At 31.7% G+C, this 11,735-nt stretch overlaps 1 protein-coding gene across 1 annotated transcript in view; it reads left to right on the top strand.

The window, feature by feature from the left end:
• LOC129802850 (uncharacterized) overlaps window positions 1-11,735 on the top strand; it is a 30,404-nt gene that overhangs the window by 771 nt on the left and 17,898 nt on the right. Inside the window, exon 2 of the mRNA XM_055849009.1 lies at window positions 7,522-7,645. The gene's annotated coding sequence lies outside the window, so the exon portion shown is untranslated. The remainder of the gene's footprint in view (window positions 1-7,521; window positions 7,646-11,735) is intronic.

Here is an 11,735-nt window from a genome sequence, read left to right as displayed (position 1 = left end):
TTGGGGCTCTTTCTGAGATGATTTATATCTTATGGAGTTACATTAAACTTTCAATTTTTACTCATTGAATTACATTTTTTTTGGTAATAGAATAATTTAAAATGCATACAATATATTTTATTTCACTGTTTAAATATTATGAATTTTGGAAGAACAGTAAACAATTATTAATACACTTCTCAATCAAAGAACAGTTTATATTTTATGGAGCATTTGAATTTCCAATTTTGGTTCAATAAAGTTGCAAAATATAATTAGTTAATATTCATGAATCCCATAGTAAATTAGCAAAATAATTCTGAAAAGAACAGTAAATTATGACTTAAAATTGCTAATGCATAGCTCATGAGCGGTCTTATACGGGTTTCAGATTAGAGGTTTAGTCCAGTTCCCGGAGGTTCCAAGTATCTAAATAACAAACAATTTTGTTGATTTGTCAAATTCGAATGGAAATTTGCCCTTACTATCCAATCAGGAGCAACAATTTCCTCAAAAATCTTACCTGTAATATTTGTTTTCTATATTATTTTTAAGTTCTATATGAAATATTAAGCTCTTTACTTATTTATTTGATTTAAAGCGTGAAATACGCGTGAATTGTGAACCTCACATTTCCCTTTTTACAAAACCTTCAGTGTGGTCAATTTTGCAGATGTAAACATAAACAGTGCTTAGATTGTTTCGATTTCAGTCACTTTACAAGTGAAATTTAAACAAAATTTTTATGAAAGAGAGAAGTTTAGACCTTCTACTTAAAGGTAAAAAATCAGGCTCGGTGAAATTTATTTGCATAATAGCGACTTTTGTCTGTCCCGAAATATACACACAAATGTCCCGAAATATACCACTCTTACTTCTTTATATTTTTTGCTATTTTCTATAAAAAATGATGCATTTTTCAACATTTTTCGATAAGAATCTTATTCTGGATAGCATACGGAAAATAAATATTTGTATCAACAAGAAAAAAATTATTTGAGAAGTCGTTAAGCTGTTTGAAACTTGAAAGTGCTAGAAAGTGTCCCGAAATACCACACGTTACCCTAGAGATTTTAAATCTAAAAAATCGTATACTCTGCATATAAAGTCTCAGCTTTAAATCGCTCTCCTGTAAAATTTGCCTACTGCGAGTTATATGCGTTTCTTATTCTAGCCCTTCTGACCAGTCGATTTTTTCCGGGACAAACCTCATAAGTATGTAGGAAAAGCGCTAGAGCATAAAACAAACTCTTAAGAAATGTAACTATTTTTTTATAAAACTCTTTTTATACAATAATGATTTATCTTTGGTTGGTCGTTTCAGAGAACAATTTGTAAAGGAGGGCTTAAAAAAGATTTTTCTAGAGCAAACCATATTTCTATCTCTTCATTTTCACTGCAATTTGCCACCTAATAAATCTTTGAATAGTTTTCAAATTCATAAAAAAAATCATTCAAATATTCTCTTTGAAAAAAAGGATTAAAGCTTCTGAAGATCGCAAGGCCCTAAAAGTTACGGTTATCCAAAACCAAGTTCAGAGTATAAAGCCATTATACTCTGAACCTTTTATTAAAATTCTGTTGGTAATTTTACTTTTCAACTCGATGATCTTCACCAACTCTAGCTCCTGTTTTAAGGAGAATATTTGTGTAAAGGAGACAAAAGGACACAATACTTTTAATGGAATTAAAGGCCATTCCAGGATATTTGAGGAAAATCGGGATAATTGGGAAGAAAATTGAGAGATAGGGATATAATGGATATCCCTAAATTGAGAGATAGGGATAATTGACGTAATGGACTATAAGTTTCTTCGGGAGCTATGTTGAAGAGACACCAAGGACTCCGAAAATACCGGTGCTTTCCCATTACACTATAAAACATTCTGTTGCCCTGTAATGCGCGATGGCTTTAAAACACGACGAGTTTGTATGGGAGCCACCGGATGTAGCAGTCTGAAAACAAAACAGATTTGCCTCTCAAATGACATAAAATTAAAATATAGCCGGTTTACATTAAGTTGGTTGCACGTTATGACTATTTTGAATTACTTTTTCAAATGAAGCAACAAATTTTTGATGCATTAAAAATGATCAACTTTTTTAAAACAATTTTTTTTTTATATGAAATAAAAAAATTTAATTTTTTGAAATATATAAATAAGGTCTGCGGATTACAGAGACCTCATTTTCAAAAAGAAAAATTTTAAAAAGTAACTTGGTTTTTCAAACTAACATTAGGCAACAAACTATTGATATCCACTGTAGATGAAGATTATAGAGGGGAGAATAATAGTGCTTTTCCAATGAAAAATGTACAGTTTTTTTTTAGCACTTTTGTTCTAAAGTGCTTTTACATAATCGACTTCTCTTTGTATTGGTCCCTGTCACGACTGTTTAGAGGTTTTAGAACACGTCAGGGACAGGGGAAAACAGTCGAGACAAGAACCAACACATATAAAAGTCGATAATGTAGAAGCACTTGAGACCGGTAAAGTCCTAAAAATGTTCATTCTCTTCTCTTGGAAGAGCTCCATTATAATAATAATTGTATTAACTTCCTTTATTTCCTTTACACTGTACCGTGTATATCAGCTTGTATTGTTTTTAGTTTATCCAATGATGTTTTTATTCTTTTGCACCGGTTTTTTATTTGTTTCTTGTTTTTTTCCTTATTTAAATTATAAAGGAAAATTCCAGAAAGCTTTCACTTGGGACGTTCTATAGAGAATTGTGTGAAAATTGAATTAGAACGCAAAACATGTGCTACAGAAATAGAAAGAAAATAGTGTTGTTCTTTAGGTTTAATAACTTGATCTTTTATTTTTTAAATATATCAGTTAGAATTGCAAATATAACATATTAATTATATACTAAGGGCTGTAATTTGTTCAAATGCAATCAAGATTTAATAACCAGTTGAATGGAAGAACAATCGGTAGCACATTGAATTCAGCTCGAAACGAGACTGCAATTTTTGGCACGTGAATGTAATTTATTGGATATGTCATTTTAAATACGGTGTAAAAAAAAAGAGAAGAAGTCCAAAAGAGTCATCGATGGTGTGAGAAAGTCAAAGGTGTGAAATACTATTCGAGAAATACACTGACAGAAATTTTCCTATTCATTGCCATTGTGCAATATGATGGGACTAAATTAACATAATAACTTTGCTATGGTATCACAGCTGTAAGTAATTTATTTGAAGCAATACTTCACATTTTAACAATTGTTTTCGAATAAGCAGAATTTTTAGAAAATTGAGAAAAAAACAGTGTGGCTCAGTGCATAACATTTCATTTTTGTTTATAGACAAAAGACAAATAGAAAATTTGCAAAAGCAATAGGATTTGTTTGGGATGTCTATTAGTGATTGGGTTGACATTTTTTATCACTTTAATATGTATTCTTTTTGATGGTAGAAAATGACCCTGAAGGTTAATTTCCATTTTTGTATAATTTAGCAATTTTTTATCACCCGCTAAACATTTGAAATTTTGTAGCAAATAGAGAAAGACAATACGTAAGATTTTCACGACCGATCAAGCGACGAACCTGCTAGAGGAATTGGATATGTTTGTGACGATATTTAAAACAAAAGTTCTCAGTTTTCTCATCCATCGATATACTTTTGCATAAGAAAATTGATCAAAATAATTAATAAATATTTAATAGTTGTGCTCCATTCGACTTTTTTTTTCTCACGTGCAACAATGTCGGAACTATAGTTTGTTTTTGCATTTTGCTTAGAATTCAAAGAGGAAAAACAGATTGATGAATTGATTTTTTTTCTCTCCATTTTCCCCGAACTGAGAAATTAATTGGTATAAGTGAGTTTTCTCACTGTGAGGAAAATTCAACAATCAAGATTGAGAAGAGAGAGAAAAAACGATCACTAATTAAGTTTAACATTGAAAAGTGCCGAGAAATTTTCACAGTTTTTCCTCGCGTCATGTAAAAGTTAGTTTGGCGGCTTTTATATTGGATTTTCACAGATATTGTATCTAAATATTTGTCTAGTAAACTCCATTCATGATATTTTTGATAATGGTTCAGCAAATAGGTAACTGTTTAAACTTTAAAGGTTTGTTTACTGATTTTTTTTTCCTGAAGTACAGAAGTTGGTTCGTGAATATTAAAAACAATAAATTTGAAATATTATTGTAATTTAAATGAAATTTTAAATTACAGTAGAACCCCGTTATAGGCCATCTCTCTATAGTCCGCAATTTATCGACCGTTGATTTCAAAACACTGATTTTAAGTTAGGTTATGTTTTCTAGTATGCGACATGCAATGTTGTCATAACTATTTTAATATTTTTGGCAAACTTTATTGAGTAGTTGTGATTATTGTGATCCATAATGAAGAGAGCGAAGACAAGTACCACAATCGCAAAGAAAGTGGAAGCCGTCGAGCAATTTCAATACTAAAAGTCGTTGATAATTAAAAAAAAATGACATGGACTATAGTGCGACCCAAGTGTGAAATCTGGAACCAAATATGAACTATAACGAGGCTCTACTGTATAGTCTTAGATTTCCTAGCAGTCTGATAATTGTAACATTTCCAACAAATCGATTTGTTCATGAGGTTAGAAGCAGCGCTAAAATGACGATGACCGCAAGGGTTTTGCATATTTTTGATAAATAAATATAAAGTGAAAGAATAATAAAATCACTGACAAGTCTAGATTAACCATATCTGAGATAATGCAGAAATTTTCAATCAATATGAATTAATACATTTTCGTATTTGGACCTAAATATTTGTAGGATTTAAATGAATATAGAGGAACTGCTTGTAATTTGGGACTGCTTGCAATTTTGGACACTTTGAGGGTAAAGTTGGACACTACAAATAAATTGACTAAACTTATGGAATATTCTTCCAATATTTAATGAATAATGTATTCTATTTAAAAATTTATTCTTTTAAAAAAATCTTAACGCTAAATTCGTTCAATTTTGATTATTATTTGAATTAAAATTGCTTTGCTGAAACTTCAGTGAGAGCAGTTTCTTTCGAGAAATATCTAAACTAATCTAATCTTGTGTTCACTTCAGTCTTATTTAACTGTAGTGAAGTACTAACAATTTTTCTTCGATATTTTTAAGTGATAAGATTAATGGTACCAAATTTCAGCTAGCTTGCAATTTCGGCCACTTTTTTGTTCCTCAAATATCCATGAATTTTTAGTATTAGCATATTCTAGAGATTGCAATGCAAAATTGGCAAAAAATGTCGCTTCAACGAATGAAATTATGTGAAAAGGACCTTGAAAGAATTCCGGAAGGACAAGTCACTATGAGAATCAAGGTGGTTGAAATATTGCTCAAAGCTATGTCTATATTTTTATTCATTTTAAAATGTATTATGAATGATTTTGGAGAAAACAAAGATGATAGACTGTCTACAAAGTTCCAAGCAATACTTTTTAAAAAGATGTAATAAAAAAGAATTCAATTTGTATTTGAAGTATTACACTGAGAAAAAAGTGGGGGTACGATTAACTTTTTTCTTATAATTTTAACACTTTTTAGGTGTAAAAATATATCAACATTTTTTAATGTTAATTTTACACATTTTTAAGGGTAAAATTAACATGAAGAAGGGTAACTTTAACCCCTAATGCACCTAAAAAGCATAATACTTACACCGATTTCTGATCAATACTGCAGGGTAAAATAAACATTTCCGGAATGTTATTTTAACTTTTTCGGATTTCTCTCAGTGTACATTTTAAATTTAAGACCTTGGCGCTTGCATGCAACTATGCGAAATTTACCCTATTAAATATTCATTGAATATTGTGTTAATTCACGTTAATGGTGATTTGTTCCTCATAAACAGGAAGAGGACCTGCTAAGTTAGGTTAAGAAAATGAACAACAATAGGTATCCTATTGAGATGGATTAGCTGTCCAATATTATAAGCAATGTGTCCGAAATTGCAGTAAACTTCATGTGTACGTTCTTTTTTATTTTTAAACATATTAAGAGTTATTTTATAAAAAGTAAAACCGATAAACTGCTTGTCAAGGTTCCAAACAACACTTCTGAAAAGGAAGTAAGAGAAAATTCGAATTTGTATTGAAAATATTTCACTTCAAACTTAGGACATATTGCTCCTTATATGCATCCTGTCCCAAATAATAAGCACTTCCCCTTATATTCCATTACAATTGATTTTTTTAAGTTTAAAAACAAAATCTGGATAGTTATTTCATTATCTTAAAAAACATTCCTTATTAGTATCACCAAAATGTAAAAAGAGATACAGCTTACAAAGTATGTTTCCTGGGAACGTCAATTAGAATCACTAGTAGCAATATGCAATAAAAACTATCAAGATATGAAGTAGTAATAGTAACTTTTCCCGATAAATCTGAATGAATCCGGTTGTAAAAGTATTCCCATCCGTTTTTAATCGCATCTCGCGCGTATTTTCTGGGAAAATCCCTAAAGATGTCAATGGAGAAAATAGTCACGCGTGAAACAAAACGTTTAAATAACGCTTCAGGAAGAAGCTTTGACGATACTGAAGGATATTGTTTTTCTTAAGAAAACTGAGAAAACTTAAACTGACGTAATTGTAAGTTTTCCGAGACATTCACAAGTCGGAAAAGCTTAAAGGTTGGAGACTCAATTGTGGAGTAGAAAAAAAAACTCAATGAATATTGATTGGGAGAATTCTTCATCATCTGTGAGATAGGGCAAATAGAAGATTGTATCGCTTCAAGTATTGAATTTCATAAGGAGAGATTATAGAGATGAGGTTTTTCTCTTACTTCCCAGTTTCCTGATCTCCCTGGTTTTTCGCGCCATTTACGACGATCTCATGTTGAGATTGTGCCTATTCTCGGAAAATTCTTTCATCGGCAGAGTCCACTAATGAGACAAGAAAATTACTCACTGAAGGAGTCAATTATTGACTATTTGAATCTTCTTATAGAGAGATGGTAAGCAAAAAAAAACCGCGGTATTTGTCGCTAGAACAAAGAGATGAACGATGTGCAGAAAATTATTCTGCATAAGCTTCCGTGTTTCTATTTAGCAGCTTGTCTAATATTTACCTTCTTACGCAGCCCATGGGGGGCCTAACAAAAAAACGCACATCAGCAAAAATTAGGCATCATCCTCCTAAATACTGCCAATTTTTTGGTACATTTAATTGTGTTAATTTCTATTGAAAATAACATGAAAAGGAACTCCATAAATTTATACACCAAAACTGAGAATTTTCCGAAAATTCCCCAGAGATTATTGTACAAAAATTTCAAGTTCATAAAAATTTCAATTCTCACTTGTTAGCAACGAGACTACGGATGTTTGTAATAGGATTGAGATGAAAAAAAAACTCTTATCGTAAGCCTTCTCTGTGGTATTTAATGCCTCGTTTTTTTAATCCCATTAATACTTCAAATTAATTGATATTATTTTTTATTGAATTGACCAAAATAACAAATTGCGTGTCAATGAGTTGGAAATGCGAGATATTCTTAGCCTGACACTAAATCGTTTTTTTTCTACTTATTTTTAGATACAATACTCAACATTTGAGACGGCCTTGCCATCCTCAACGTGATGACGCGAAGAGTGTGCACACAGTATCAGGAATAGAAATCTCGTGCCAGAGACATGAAGGATTAAGGATTGGTTGAAAGGTAAGTGCTATCAACTGTCTGTCTGTCCAGTTGTTCTGTAGGTTGCATGAATCTTGGACAAAGCACCTTATGAATGCCTCTTTTCCCACATATCATGATGATGTGAGACATAAAATATCCCTTTGGCTGCGATTAACAGTCTCAAATATATTGCTTGATTTTTTCTCCACTTGAACAAACACGCACATAAATAAATAATTCAATTATCACTACAGAAGTACTCATTTGCTTCAATTTTAGCGTCTACTTCTTTGACGCCACACCTCGCAGAAGGTCTAGTTGATGTAAAGTGAAAAACACTTAAGAAACTTTAACCGTGGCATTTGTGATTGAGGACTCCAAAGACAATGTTGCAAATTTGACAATCATTCGTTTGTGAGGAATTGTTTTCATAAACTGTATTGTCGTGGCTAGATACCAAACAGTAAGAGATATTGACTTAGAGTTTTCGTTCGACGTTAAATTAAATTAAAGTCCTTAAACATACTGCTGAATTATTATAAAAAGCATGTGAGAAATTTCAAAAATAAAAAAATATAAACAAATAAATAAATTAGGGGAGGATGATGTAGTTCATCCTTGAATTGCAAACTGGATTTTGAGGTCGTTTTATATAAAAATGGTAAACAGGAATACAATTCAATAAATGTTGTGAGTTACAGCTGGGATTAGTATTAATAAAAATAAGAAGAATTATTCCTTAATTTCATTGGTCTATTATAGGGAAGTCGATTTCTTCTAGATGGCAGAATGCGTAAAAGTCCCCCAATGTGAAGATATTGATATCCGGTTTTCGGTGACCCCCCATTAAGTCAACACTCTCTAGCCACTAACTAAGCCAAATCGTTCCCCACCCCTTTCAAAAATAAGTCAAAGAGTTAAGATAATACACAACGCACAATAAAATTTGATTAGTAAACATGTTTTCAAATTTTCCTATGAAAGAGAGCGAGATGACTAGATCTGGATCTCACTCACTCTCATTGAAATATCAAAAACATGTTTACAAAATAAAAGTTATTGTGTGCTGGTCATAACTAAAAGAAACATGTTTTTTGATTTATCTCAAAATTATATTAGGTGATTTCTTGGTTATGTTTTTTTTTATCTAGTTTAGGTTATGTTTTAGAGTTAACATTTCGTCCATAAATACCTTTCACTGGAAAAATCACCACATTGAATTATTCAAAGTCAAAGGCCTACCTTTCTGCTGGAGAGCCTATTTTTCAATCGATTTGATCAAATATGGATTTATTTGAAAGATCTTGTAATACTAAATCAGACTGCATTGGTTACAATCGATAATGAATCGGTAAAGTATCGGTAATACAGTTATTATGAAAATACAGTTTTCCGCGTTTTTTTTTATTAAACACCCATCTAAATTCGAGCATATCGACTTTTGGTCTGAGATGACCCCTCCTGAATAACATTATCTCGAAACTAATCTCATTGTTTTCTCCCCCTCCTTTCTCATTTGCTTCCTATTATTTTCAAATACACCAAAAATTAGGTCCATTGTTTATCAAAATTAAATTAAGCGAGATATCGTCAATTTTCGGATAAGTTTTGAAAGTAGTCCAGCTTAACAATTTGTCCATATACATCTTTCAAGGTTAAAGGTCAAAAAATCAAAATTATCCCCTTGAACAATTTTCAATTTCGAAATAGTTTTCTAATGATTTATAGACAAATTTAAATTAATATTAAACTGATACGGACTCAAAAATGCTAAAGAGAATAACATTTACGCAAGGTTTTCTATTTTCACCGTTTTCTATTTTGTTTTATATGAGCTTTTGGGAAATATATTTTTGAAATTTTGAATGGTTAAAACCCTTGAATTTGTTATTAGGTTCGAAAGAACACCTGTTCGGTAAAGAACACTTGGTAGTTTCGTAAAGTATTGAAAACTATTTAATCCTCCTAATTAAATACAAATGATATAACGTTTTTTCATTAAACTTAAACTATAAGATTAGGTGTTCATCATCATAATTTTCAACCGCTTATCCCTATTGGGGTCTCGGGCCCATGACATCCAGTTTAGTAGCCCACGCCTATCGATCCTCCGCCATTTCAGGAAAATGTTCGCAGTCGATCCAAAGGCGCTCCCAGGGAATATTCTGAATTTGATTCAGCCACCTTGTTCTAGGTCTGCCCTGAGTCTTTTGCATTTCATATCCTAAATGATGCAAAATATAGGATATCAATAGACCAAGTACTTAAAGCGCCAAGGCATTCCTTCGAGCCTAATTATACTTAGGTCTGGCCACAGAAAATTGCCTTATGAGTCCTTCGAAAACCTCAAGCTACTATATCTGTTACCGTTTAGCTTCTAGTATTCATAACGATCTACGAAACATATTTTAATGTAAGACTTTTTTATGACAAAATTTGACTATCTGAAGGATTGTGGATAAAAATTTTGCAGAGTTTGAAAAATCATGGGATTATTGTATACATGTAGGGTTCTGTGTACAGAATTCAAGAAATGAAAGCACGTGATCCATATTAAAATCATGAAAACGAGCTATGTTTATTTTTCATAAGCACACCTATAATTTCCACTAAAAGGGCTTTCCCTACGTAAATCCTCCTGTGTTGAGCATATCAGATCTCAAGTGCGGCTTGTTAGTTTAAGTTGAGTGAGGGATCTTGGCTAATTGAATTGAAAGACAGCCTCTGACCACCAATTCAGTGGATAACAATAAGAGAAAAAAGAGAAGGGTACCAACAGGTTTGAAGTAACTTGATTTCATGTGTCATGGATCTCTCACTCTTCATCAGCTAAATAACAATCTTTGTGGGAGATGAGAAGTTCGTACACCTTTAATTTGAAATGACAAATTACACACAGAGTCAATTGCAATTTATTCCATGAGCCGTAATGGCAAATTGTAGGTCTCTCTTTCATCCTCTATGCCTAGATATGCTCCAGTTTAATCATCTGTGTCCTCAGATGTCTTTAATCCGACGATCGGAATGTCAGTGTGATCTTGAGATTGTCCTCTTGCACTTTTCCTACAAAAGGGTTTAATTTGTGAATGGTAAGAGGAAGAGTATCAATCATTGATCATCATCATGATCATAGTGCGATAATTATGGGGATTTTTACTTAGCGCACTCAACGCTTCGTTGTCAATTGCAAACAATCCCTTTTCTTGGATTACGAAGAATTGTAAGCCAATAGTGATTCCCCCTACAAGACACCTTTTTGCTGATTTCAATTTAATATTATTTCCGAAAAAAAGAACTTACATAAAATTCAATAGAGGTCTTTGGGGTCGGATTTGCTACAAAAAAAAAAAAACAGAACTTTTTCGCACATTTCCTAAAAGTCTTGAAGAGTTCAGAGTTTATATCTTCGACTCTATGGAACAATTCAAGGCAATTTTTCAATCAATCAAATTTTTATAATTCTTTTTGAAAGGGAAGGTCTATTTGATATTCAATTACTCATGTTTGATGTATAACATACCACGCGTAATGATAAATGAATATATATATAATTTGAAAAGGAATTTCATAATCTACATAATAATTTCGAGGAAAGCAAAATTAAAGAGCATTAAATTGTAGTGAAAATGTTGTGTATAATTTGTGAAATTTTGTGAAGAAATTCGGTTTAAATTTGTTATTTCAGTTAAATAGACATTTAAATAAATGGTTTTACTCTTTTCTAAAAAAAAATACTTGCTTGAATCTCAACATTCATTCCAAGATTGTAAAATTTACAAGTGTAATTCTAAAATAGCGTACACTTGTTGTTTTTATGAATAAATTGAATGAAATCGTCACAAGAATAGTTACGCACAATCGAGCTGTACGCAAAGCGTGTGTAAGTTTTATAATGACGTTTTATAGAGCTATAATCTATCTATAACGACTTCCGTATGATAAATGACGTCACTGACTAGAAACATTAGAATCCTTTTTTATGAATGTATTTTAATAACTTTTAACTTTTGTGGGAAAAAGGCAAGGAAAAAGGGATGACGAAGTGAATAAAACTTTTGTAATGTCTGTGAGGCCAAACGGTTAAGGATATCGAATACGGGACGTGTACTTCGAGCGATTCTTGGGCATA

This window comes from Phlebotomus papatasi, chromosome 2 (assembly GCF_024763615.1).
Source record: "Phlebotomus papatasi isolate M1 chromosome 2, Ppap_2.1, whole genome shotgun sequence".
Taxonomy (NCBI): domain Eukaryota; kingdom Metazoa; phylum Arthropoda; class Insecta; order Diptera; family Psychodidae; genus Phlebotomus; species Phlebotomus papatasi.
This window is presented reverse-complemented; position numbering and strand designations above follow the sequence as displayed.